At 32.2% G+C, this 12821-nt stretch overlaps 1 long non-coding RNA gene across 1 annotated transcript in view; it reads left to right on the forward strand.

The window, feature by feature from the left end:
- The window catches only part of LOC111084167, a 26488-nt gene that overhangs the window by 8972 nt on the left and 4695 nt on the right, over positions 1 to 12821 (forward strand). Inside the window, exon 2 of the long non-coding RNA XR_002609424.1 lies at positions 10565 to 10627. This is a non-coding gene — a long non-coding RNA (uncharacterized LOC111084167). The remainder of the gene's footprint in view (positions 1 to 10564; positions 10628 to 12821) is intronic.

The following is a 12821-nucleotide window of genomic DNA, read 5'->3' on the forward strand; positions in this document are numbered from 1 at the left end:
CCAACTCAACTTTCAAGATCCACATATCTACATGTGCCAATGTTTCCGTTTATCAACGTTATATTTTAAGATCTGAGCAAGGACTCATCTAACAGATGTTTCGTCATATAAAAGCTGTCTTAAAGCACGTATCCAAAATATCATACTGAGAATATCATTTCGTATATTAGAGTATACAGTAGTCGTAGCTTGGTTAGTAAATGTAGGACGACCATAAATCAAATCAAATATTCAAGATGCTTTTTTTTTTAGAAACTACTTATCCTAGTGTTAGTTTTCTCAAAGGTGAATTGAAACCTACTGTTTTGACATGGTAAAGAGTGCTTCAAAATCTCTCGCATCAAGGACCATGTTCAGTATACCCTCATTCCAATCGGCATATGAAACCTGCCTTTAAATGAAGTTACTGTAAGTATCATCTGTTCTGGATAGTGTTCCATGATCCCTGCGATACCCTCCACACTGAAACAGTACGTATTCAAATCACCAACGGCCCGGCATGGCCAGGTTGTTAGAGCACTCGACTCGCAATCTGAGGGTCGCGGGTTCGAATCCCCGTCACACCAAACATGCTCGCCCTTTCAGCCGTGGGGGCACTATAATGTGACGGTCAATCCCACTATTCGTTGGTAAAAGAGTAGCCCAAGAGTTGGCGGTGGGTGGTGATGACTAGCTGCCTTCCCTCTAGTCTTACACTGCTAAATTAGGGACGGCTAGCAGATAGCCCTCGTGTAGCTTTGCGCGAAATTCAAAAACAAACAAACAAACAAATCACCAATATAATATTGTTTATAGAGAGAAAAAAGAACTTATAATTCTCTTTGCGTCTCAGGTGATTTTTTTTTTCCTTTAGGGCAAGTAGTTGTTAAAGTTTAATCATTTTACACGTATATATATTTTTTCTTTATGCCACTTCGTTGTAGCAGTTTGATATAAAATGATAGGTAGTGGCTAAAACTCAACTATTCTAACCATATTACTTGAATTTCCAAATACTTATACTTATAGCTTATTAGTTATTGTTGTTTAACGGTTTTCTCTTATTATCACCTAACTTTCATTAGCATACTAATGACTCTATAGGTCTAATCGTACAGATGTGACGACAAACCACTTTCTACATTGCGAATAATGGGAGAAAGCTTTAAGAAAATGGTTCTTATTTCTTCTAACTAAGGGGTTTTAGAATATGTTTATTATTAAGATTCCTGATAACGATTTTGTACATTGCATTTACGAGCAGCATGAACTAAATATTTGTAATTTTTCTATTTTATATCGAAACTTATAATAATATGGTCTTGAATAAAACACTGACTACGACGTCACTGGTGACGTATCATATAGGCAAACAGATCAGACAGAATTAATTGATGTATTCCTCGCGCACTAAAAGTACACTTCGAAATGTATTACATAACGAGCTATTAAGTTATCTCTGTAACACTACTTACACTTTATTTATTACATAAATAAAAAAAGTGTATTCATTCATTTGTAAACCAATATGTTGTGTGAAATATTTGTGGTTAATAATTCGAAAACCTATTTATAGATAACTTGTTTTGACAAGTTTATGACATTTTATTTCTTTCTTGATTTTTCTCTCTTTATTTTGGCTTTTTTTGAAATAATAATAACAAATTACTTAATAATATTTTGGAAGAAAGTATTTCATCAATCAGTAGTTTCAATGATTAGTCTTTGAACTGTAAACACTGCTGACTTTACAGTTTCGTCACGGTCATGTTTTCTATGCATGAATAACATACTTTAGCACGCTTAATATGTTTTTACACCAACAACAGGCGGAAATTTCTGGTTAAATAAAAGCATTATTGTATACGACACATTTCTACAGCTGTTTACGGAGGCAAAATGATTGTGCATGAAAGATTACTAAGTCGAGTTCTTACATATATAAACATTTTACAGTATTTAAGAGAAACAGTGTTCAGAGAAACCCATAAACCACTTCGAAGATTTTTGCAACAGTAAATTGAAAAAAAAAATTAGTGTTTTAAAGCTATAACTTCCCCGAAAGGGTCATCTGTTTTAACCACTCTCACCACCATACACTAGTGTGTTGTCTGTCTGTCAGTCATTAAACACTAGAATGAAGTCACATAAGGGACGCTTAAAGTTGCAACTTGTACTGTCGTAACGTTATTAAAATGTGTGCATGCCATGAATCACGAGAAGAATTATACACTCTGTAGGCTACAACACAGCATGACATATGAACTTCAAAAGCCAGAAATAATAATATTTGTTACTCGTAATTTTCGTTTTATTTACTCTTGAAACAGAAAAATTTCGGGGACCCTGTGGAAATTCATGTAGTATAACTATTATAAACTTACTGAATTAATATTTTACTTCTACAATGTCATTTTAGACTTTCCTAATGGTATTTAATAACTATTTTACAATGGTGATATCATAACTGAAACTTTAAACGACGTAAATCAATAAGTGTTTGCATGTTTTCAAACCTTCATACGATTATAAATCAACAAATTATTATGAGTTAAAGGTTTACGCATTACAGATATCGGTTACTAGGGCACGTTATAGCGGAAACTTTCTAGTTAGAGGAACGTTATTTTAATAATGAGTTTTTCTTTTGTACTAATGGTTGTTGACGTTACACAAACATTGCTTTGTACGTTTTATTGTCCAAGACAAGAAATAGTCTTATTTATAGCTTCGACTTTTGTTTTTGTTTTATTACGTATTCTTGAGCTTTTATTGTTTATTTCAGATGTAACTGATCAAGTTAACATGCGTCATTACCATTTGATATAGTAGCTTAAAATCACGACTTTTTTTCACCATTTCAAATCTCAAGCGCCTCGAATTTTCGACGCAATTTGAAGCTTGAACACCAAGAATAAAATAAAAAAAATACAAGTGCATAAACAAACACTGTTGTACACAACCAGTGTTTATTTGCTCATAGGACATGCTCATATTCTGCCCTAGAAAATTAGTTGAAATTTCACCAACAGATGTCAGGCCATTGCAGTACTTCCTATGTAGGTGGTAGCTTGCTTGGCTGAGAAGTAATTTTATAAAACTGTATGTTATGCCAAAATAAAGTATTTTTACTGTTCAAGAATATTATAAACTATAGACATTGTTGAAATATTTTCAAGATTAGTTATATGTGTCAAATAGGTCCAACCTGTCAAATGTGGAAAGAAGTTTTACTCAGGTTTGCCTCAGTAAGTAAAGTATGTAAGTGAATAAATTTTAGTCTGTTCTATGCCAAGTTTTCAAATGAGCTCCTATTAAAGTCACAAAAATCTCTTTTTGCCAATTACCGAAATCCCGATTCTTGTTTATTTATTTTGGACACTTTAAAGTTCAAACATTACATCAGATCATGTGAAATATTTAATTATGCTATGGTTATTCCACTTCACACTAAATTGGTTTTCCACATTTGAAACAAGGTAACCTCGTCTTAAATTTAACAAGAAAAAGGTGTGAACATCCTTATAAATTTATATATTGAATTTGATCATATCAGTATTCGACTGTAGTTAGGGAATACTGTGTGACAGGTTTTTAATATTCTTAAAATTCGGTCATATTCTTTTCAGACTTTAATATATTTTTCTAGTAATGTTTTCAGACATCATCAATAGGATATGAAATAGATGATAACATGAATTGATTTTTTTCAGTTTATTTCAAATAATCGATTCTTTATATACACATATATATATAACTTTCGTATACAAATCTTAGCATCAGTACAGGGAACACATACTGTACGCGTCCAGCCAGTCTGTATTGTAAATATTGGCCTATCATCACGTCTGTGTTCTAAATGTACAACAACAAAGTCAAAATTTTAACTGTTCCATGACAATGCAAAGTACTATCTTCTCTAACTGAATTTGAAATAATAGTAATTATGCTTTTCAAAATAATGCGTGAGAATCGTAAATGATTTGCATATGAAGTAGCATTTCTGAAATATGAAATATTGTTTTGACCAGAAATAACAGAAACTTTAGTTGAAGCACGAACGAAATTTTGCAGTTTAACTGATTTATGTTGTCTAACTGAAACGGTAAAATGATTTAGCTGCTATCAAAGATCCTTATTTTTAACTAAAATCTTTTGAACTTGTGTAAATAATTTCATGAGTATTCAGATGTATAAGTTCGCTAAAAAATTGTATTACTTAAAACATTATATTTTAATACTCATAATGTATACATTTATTTTAATACTCAACAGTGTAACAGTTATGTATATACATATCAAAGGAAATTTATTTTAGCTTTGCTGGAGTCTAGGATATTTCATGTCTATCGATACCAGCTCATATTAGCGAATAGTTTTAATATCGTTGAAAGATTACTGTTTCGAATGCTTGCTATACCTGTCAGTTTAGTTATTGAGTTTCGCTTCTAAATTTAGAAAATATATTTCATTTCATTACTTAAAGTGTCTTTTGTATCGAAGTGAACAGCATTCTGGGAGCTGCTCTTAAGTTTAGTTTTCGTTTATAGCCTGATTCCTTGATTCAAAATGTATTGAATGATTTTAAAGACAACCACAGGTTATGAGCTCGGGCTGCTATAACTTCGGATCAAGATTTGTGTATCAAAGTTCAATAAAACTTACGAATGTTAAATTCGTACCTTAGTTGCTGTGATACTAGAAATAATAAATTGAATTGCGTGTTTCATAACATTTCAGATCGATCTCTATTTTCTCTGTACTAATATCCAGTGTATCTGTGTATGTGCTGTTGCTAAAAGTAATACCATTAGGAAGTAACAACAGTTTTAATAACATGCATCATGATAGTTTTCACTCTTTATTTATAAGAAGTTCCTTTTTTATCGAATAAGTCGTACGTGCATTATAGTTTGATTGAATCTGGGGATTTTTGAACAAAATAATAATTTCATTCTTGAAAACTGTCATACTACACTAAAATCATTTAAGAAGCAAATAACACCTCCATTCATTTCTTAAAATATATGTGTATCATTAATCGTGTGCAAGTTTCGCTTTTCCTGTTGTGAAAATACATACCTATTTCAGTGCATTTTGTACTAGTTAGTCACGCGGAAGACAGGTACATTTCGTCATTAGATTTGATTATTTGCTGTTTTGGTGTTCTGTTCAATTTTGTTTTTTTATTCGTATAGTTATGGCAAATGTTTACTTGCTGGTTGTGGATGCAAATTTCTTAGCGAAGGACAGGTGGATCAGTTCAAGTTTAGGAACTAAAGAAACTCAGAGATGAGTAGGTACTCGTTCTTGGATATTCAAGTCCGCAAAAGGAAAATTATTCATATGTTATCGGACAAATGATATGCACAATAGATAGCCTGGACAAATCTGGGAATTTCCAATTAGACTACATAATGGGGCCTACCTGCATAATATTTTTATTATGAATAACCAGTCCTGTTCCAATTAACTCAATATGGACTTCAGGACATCAAAAAGAAATCCAGGCGTAAGATTTTTTGAATCGGAGAGTCCAAGGTTCTAGCCACAATATGTTACTGAGCACGTTCCACACTTTCAAATGTGGAGGCAACTGAAACAAACAAATTCATTCGAAGTACTTGGAAAAAATGTATCTTTTATATAGTTCGTAATGGTGAAAACGATGCATTTATGTGTAACAGCTATTAAAAAACAAACCCTTCATCGTGCAAAAGAGTATATCATTATTGTTTATTTAGTCAACACAAATAACAAGATGCTTCAATTACTACGGAGAATCTAAGTACCTATATTAATAGTCTGTCTAGAGGTGCCTTACAAATATACACCCAAAGTATGTTATCATTTTCATTTGCAGCTGTTTAGAGCAACACATCGTTCATTAGCTATTGTGAACCGATTTTTGTCGTTGTTGTTTCTGTTTTTATCATTAAGCTACACAATGGGCTATTTGAGTTGTCTACTGAGGAGAATAGAACTCCGGCTTTTAGTATTATAAGTCCGTAAACTTACTTCTGACCCACCGAGTAACATGAACGTGACTTCCCAGCACTCTATTTTTTGTTGTTGTTTTTTCGGATATTTGTGTAACGTCATAAATACGATTTATCAAAATAATTAACCACATTTTCAATTCATAATTAGTTTTTACAAGTCCTGTTTCTAAGATTTATAAATATCTTGAATCACGTTCTCCGTGCTTGTCTGTATAAAAATAGGGAACAAAATAAAAAAACAGCACATTTATGTATGCGTTTGATAATTATGTAAAAAAATATTCCTAGATATTTCTTTGAGAGGGGGGATGGACCTAATAATTCTTCTTTGAATATTCTTATTCTGATCGAACAGCGATTTTTGGCTGTTTGTTTCATTGTAGTTAAGCACAAAGCTACACAAAGGGCTATCTGCGCTCTGCCCACCACGGGTATCGAAACCCGGTTTCTAGTGTTGTAAGTCCGCAGACATACCGCTGTGCCACTGGGGGATGAGTTTTGACTGTCAGCCTTATAACGCACCCACAAACCAAAGAGCGATTTTGTTTCATGCGATAACAGGACGAGAACGTTGGATCCGCAGATCGACAAGATAACCACTAGGCTACACTAGACCTCCTAGCTCTCACTGTGGAAAGGCTAGATATAGCTGATGCATAAAGGGTTAAAAGCACACTAAGCACATTTAGAAGTTTTAATTACTTGGTTATACACAAACAAAAAGTATTTTTTAAAGTTGTGTGGCTTCCGTCTTTGATTCGGAATTTTATCTTTCACAATTTTTAGTCAAAGGTTTCAACTTCATCATTCATTTCCAGTTAAAGGGCTTCTGCAGTACATTATCTGATGATGAAGAACAAACAGCTAGGGCACTGAAACCATTTTCATCGACTTCACCCATTCAGAGTGTGCACTTAATCATCTAGCTTTACTTTTTAATAATCTCTTAACTGCACTTCAAACAGGGGTACGTAATGTATAACTTATTTGTTTAATCAAGTGAGAAGGATTTAAAATTCAAATTGGAATTTTCAACTTCTACGGCTACTTATGCGCCTTTGGGATTAACTTCCAGAACAGAAACCCCCCTAGGATTCAGATATAGCTGCCCTTAATTTTGAACAACTGGCCAGAAGGGAGGCAACCAACCAACTGCAGCATCCACCATCACAAGAACTGTAAACTGAATGTCATTTGTAGAGCTGTTCACAAATAAAGAGCGGGGTTCGTGTAGCAGTCTCACATCTTCAATCCTAAACTCTTTGATCCACAGTTCCACACCTTAATTACTATTTAATGAAAATGGCTACTCCAGGAATAGAGAATTGTTTAGCTTCACGTTACTTTATTCATTAAGAATGATACTCTTTTTCAAAGCAGAAAATGCACAACTCGATAGAAAGGAAAAGTGAGACCGTTTATTTCGTTTCGGAGTACACCAGACCATTCAAGTTGTGGTCATGCAGATATATAGGTCAATTAACATAATTATATAGATATATATAATGTTTCTAGTTATTCCTTTCTTTTTCAAGTTAAAAGTGTGAAATTCATCCAGTTCTCTTTTTTTTTAATTCTTTTAACCGCTTGTCTAGAATCTGTTAATACGTTACTATATTTTTCATTCCAGTAATTATCTCTCTCGAGATGAGTTAATAAATACATAATCTTTCGTTTCGGTAACTAATCATCTTATGATAGGCTAATACATCTCTGCTCATTCATTTTCATAATTAAATCACCTTGAAGTCAGCTATTAGGTCGCAATTAATTCACTCTAGAAATATCTCGTCTTGCATGGGATTAGCTAATATGTTTATTCTTTAGCATTCAGGGGTGTACTGCTACCAGAGCGCGCTGGAGCGCCGCTTTGGCAACTGAAATTGGAGCTCAGTCCCAACGCTTTAAAAGCTAAAAATATGTTTATAAAAATAAGCTATATATATTTTACTCCCGACATTAAGTGTCTTTCATAACTAAACTCTCAGCGTGTCAGAGAACGCTCTAGCTGTTTTTAATCCCCGGTGTTCACTGATAGGGCTCTGTCACTCTCACACAGGACCTGGCGTTAGGTACTGTGCGAGTGCTTCTTCTCAGGAACAGATATTAGAGAGTTAACATAGTGAAATGGTTTTTGTTATGCGTCAGATAGTTATAATACACTCGAATATGGTTTTAGAACTTTTAATAAAACATATTTTATAATTATACTGTGTTTGAAACGCACACTACACGTTTTTAAAAGGCTTATTATTTATATAATATACACCTAATGTCGCTTTCATTTAGTTATTTGTGTTGCAGGATAGGAAGTGTGAAAGGCATTATAAGACTCAAAATTGTTAATAAAGTGGTGCAATTAGAAATATAGTTAATTTAAAAAATATTCATTTTAAAAACTTGTTTTAATATTAGTGATTTTTATATGATACCCAGTTTTTATCATTATTTTTTGCTTTTACTGATTAATTTAAAGAAAATTGTTTTTGTTTTTAATTATGCACAAAGCTACACAAGGGCTATCTGTGCTCTGCCCACCACGGGTATCGAAACCCGGATTCTAGTGTTGTAAGTCCGCAGACATGCCGCTGTGCCACTGGGGGGCAAGAAAATTGAGTTACATGTTTTCTCTTTGAAGTATATGCGTATTAAATTTAGTACTAATGCAAGTAGTCTCTATATGTTATTCGATCAGAGATTAGTCGTTGTTTACACGAGAAAATAGAATATATCAAGTGTTAAAAGATTAACTAATGCCAAAATTAAAAATATAAGAACATAAAAGTTATTTAACAGTTGCTTGAATGAACGACGATATTGGCTGGTTTAAGATTACCGGGTAACAATTTGAAGATATATGTTTCTGCTAAGCAGTGATTTAGTGCTGAATTTTATAGTTCCAGGCTCTTCAAAAACTCGTCAGACGTTTGATGTCCCTCTCATGGTAAAGATCTCATATTCATAACCTCATTTCTACTTTTGTAAACATAAAAAATAAACGCAGCACTAACTATTTTTTTTCTATTACATAGCGATTGGTTGTTGCTTGAATGAAGAGAGTCGATTAGAGATTTACTATTGGTTGAATGAAAAGAAAGAAATATATCTTGGTCGATACAAGATTAGCTGTTAGTTGAAAGAAGAGAAAGGAATATATGTTAGTCGACTAGAGATTAGCTGTTGTTTAATTAAATGAAGAAAAAGAAATTCCTTCTCTTCTTCACATTTAGGTAGCTGATAATCTCTTATTGGTTAAAGTTTCCTGTTTTCTTAAACAGGAAACCGCCAATTATATGTATCTATATAAATATAATAATAATGTCTCTTTTTTGTTGTATGTCCAGTTAACTACTTCGCAGAGTGTGGGTGTATCTTCACCAAAATTGGTATAGAGGCTCATTAGGTCCAGGCAGGGGTACATACAAATTTTCAGTTTTGCGGTTTTTATGGGCGTTTTTGCGTTTTTTAAACTAGTATTTCGCTCCCTGTTGATAGATTTTCACCAAATTTGGCATGAAGATTTGTTGAGTCCATGCGGAGATACATGCAAATTTGCGGTTTACATTTTGTGTTTTGCTGTTTTTATGGGCGTTTTAGTGGTTTTTACAATTACATATAAGGGAAGAAACTTTTCATGTCCTAAGATAACCTTTTATTAATCATGAATTTACATAATTTCCGTCCAGGAGATGGGTACTCCAGCTAGTAAACAATCAAATCCTTACTTTATTCTGAGATTCACCATTATTGAATTGGCTAGAATGGCAGACTATAAAACAATATACTAATTTCAGAGAAATAATGAAATAACATTGTTGTATATCCTGAGCAGTTATGTCTCTGTTAATGTGTGTGGTTAAGTACTTATATGATAAATTGTTTTCAGTGTTTTTATAATTGTTTCGTATAAACGTATATAACTAATGGATACTTTTTTTCTTAAAATTTGGTATATTATACAAGCGCACTGAATATTCTTTAAAACAGAAAAAAAAACAAACGATTCATCGTGAAAATAAGTACGGTTTACGAGATGATAATACAGTTTATTTGGAAGCAGTTAAAAACATATAACTACAGGTCAAAGATCCGATACTGGATAAAGTTCGCTTACGACGCTATGATTGATGGCATGTCTGCAAGCTCTGGGAGAAGAAGCTGGTTGAAATATATGTATAGATCTTGAAATACTGCATTTCTACTGCTGTAATAGACAACACACTTATTATATTTATATCGTCTCTTAGAAACAAATCGGTGCTTGGATTATTGTTATTCTCTACACTAAACTTACTTATGAATATTATTTCCAAGCTCTTTAACTCAGGTGTGAAGATTTTTTTTATCTTAAAGTTATTGTTTTTTTTTTTTGTTTTACACTGAAGAACCACATTTAAACTAGTTGTACTTATAGATTAATATACATATTAATTTTTTAATATTATAATATTAGTTATTTTTCATGAATGTCTTTGTACATTTTATGATTTTCTTTTACTTGAATGTTTCATTAATGTTTCGTTGGTTGGTTTTCTTTTTGTATCTACTGTCAATAATAACACCAGCTTGTTTATTTTTTAAAGCAAAGACACATTTGACTATCTACTGTGTCAACTGCGAGGAATCGAATCCAGGATTTTAGCATTGTAAGTCCATAGATTTACCGCTGTCCTTTGTTTGTCTTTGAAGATATCAAAATTATCAAAAGCATTTTCTGGATGGATTGATATAATTAAACTACACAACTTTTTAAACGATATCTTTAAAAAAAAGTTACAAGTACACTTTGTGATGATAAATATTATTCTTGGTTGGGTGTAAAATACTTATTTTTAATTTTTGGGTCTGGATGTAGGTTATTATTATATTTATATAACACTCATCAGTTCATGACTTGTTTGGATCCAATAGCAGAAACTATTAAAATCTTAATTACAATCACACAATTTGCTCAAGCAGATAAAAACACACACATGCCTTGATATTTAATTCTAAAGCGATAAGAAGCTGGTACAGGGACCCAAACAAGCATCGCCTCTTCACTGAGTCAAGTAATCTTTGCGCAAAATTTTAACCATTGATGATATGCACTCTTGTTTACACTATGTTGTAAAAAATAACAAAACACGCATTATATCCACTGTTTCTGTTACCTTTATACTTCACATGTGGTTTTTACATCTGTATGTAGGTATACAAGTTTTCTAAATAGTTTTAAAAATATAATTGACATTGTAATGGGGATTTTTTTTTCTGTCTTTGATTATTATTATTATCTTCTGGTAAAAGCTAACTGTCTTCACAGAGTTAAAAAAATTAACTTGATAATGAATATAGGTAATTTAACATACTGTTCTTAATTGTATTGATTAAAATGCACTGTTTCATCAGTTGGGTACCCTTGCTGTCAGTGATATTTCAGCCATAATCCCAAATATATCGCACGAGATTCGACCAATTTAGAAGATTTAGGTTAGTCCTAAATCCAGATACTAAACTAGTAATGTGAAATAATCTTGATAATAGAATATATAATAACAAATGATAAAAGTCAGATATGTTAAACACCGTACATATGTGACGATGTTAATGAAAGTAACAAGAAAGAGAATAACGTATAACTTATAGAACATATAAGCAATAGTGGTTTACTTCATGTTATGTTGCAGACTTCGTGTTCTATGAAGAACTTGACATTAGTCCTTACAACTTAAAACAATACTCTCTAACAACTTCTTATGAAAGTTAAACAGCTCTTTTAGAGCAGCTTTCATCTGCGATATACTACTATAAAACATTTTACTCTTTCTCTATAGAGTCGGGTAGCAGGACGATGTAGATAGTAAGAAAAAAATACTGACATTTATTAAGATAAATATTAATAAGTAACCAATTGAATTAATAACAGAATCGTACAATAATAAGAGCAAGTTAAATGTAACAGAAGAATAACATAATAAACTTATCTTGCGCTGTAACTAACACGACTAATCCAACTTCACAACACACACACACACAATTATTAATCCCATAACTGGATGTTATTTTGTTGGTGGTGTTTGTTATTAAACACAAAGCTACACAAAGGGCTATCTGTGCTATTCTCACCACGGGTATCGAAACCTGGTTTCTAACGGTATAACTCTGCAGACATACCACTAGGAGGCCCCATAACTGTTGAAGTTCCCGCAAAATTCAATAAATCCAGTGAACAAAATAGAAAGGAGAATTCTCGTTTGTGAAAAATAAGAATGAGTTTATGAGCTTTATCCACAAAAGCTGTTAATGTTGAGAACGTTCTATTCTATTTAATAAGCTGTGAATAATAAAACTGTAAAACATCTTATTTGGAATATTTATATATGGAATTGAACATTTATAGCTTCAAAATTCAAAGTGTCTGTTTTAGTTGAAACTTCAAATTTAAATATTTGATTAATGATGCTCTAGGCAATGTTTTTTATTGTTGTTATTGTTGTTTTCAGAGTGAATTCTGGTAGATAAAAGCATTTGTTAGAGTAAGGGCAGCCTGATTAATTAGTTAAATAATATCACCAATACAGAAATATATCTACAGTGGCGACTGTATAAAATTTTATTATAGTTTTTCTTATTAAGATTTGTTATAAATCGAAAATTTAAGTTCGAATAAATATAAATCTGAAACTTGAGCCTTAAAGGTACTTCCTAAGATATCCCTGTATTTGTTGAAAGACGTGTTAACCGAATTGCACAAAATATGCCGTTTCTAAAAATGACATTTTTGAAACTACACTACAATAGGCAATTTCCCTCTTCTTTGCATGATCCTGGTGGCCACTTATGAACTATATATATATA

This window comes from Limulus polyphemus, unplaced genomic scaffold (assembly GCF_000517525.1).
Source record: "Limulus polyphemus unplaced genomic scaffold, Limulus_polyphemus-2.1.2 Scaffold149, whole genome shotgun sequence".
In the NCBI taxonomy this organism is placed as follows: domain Eukaryota; kingdom Metazoa; phylum Arthropoda; class Merostomata; order Xiphosura; family Limulidae; genus Limulus; species Limulus polyphemus.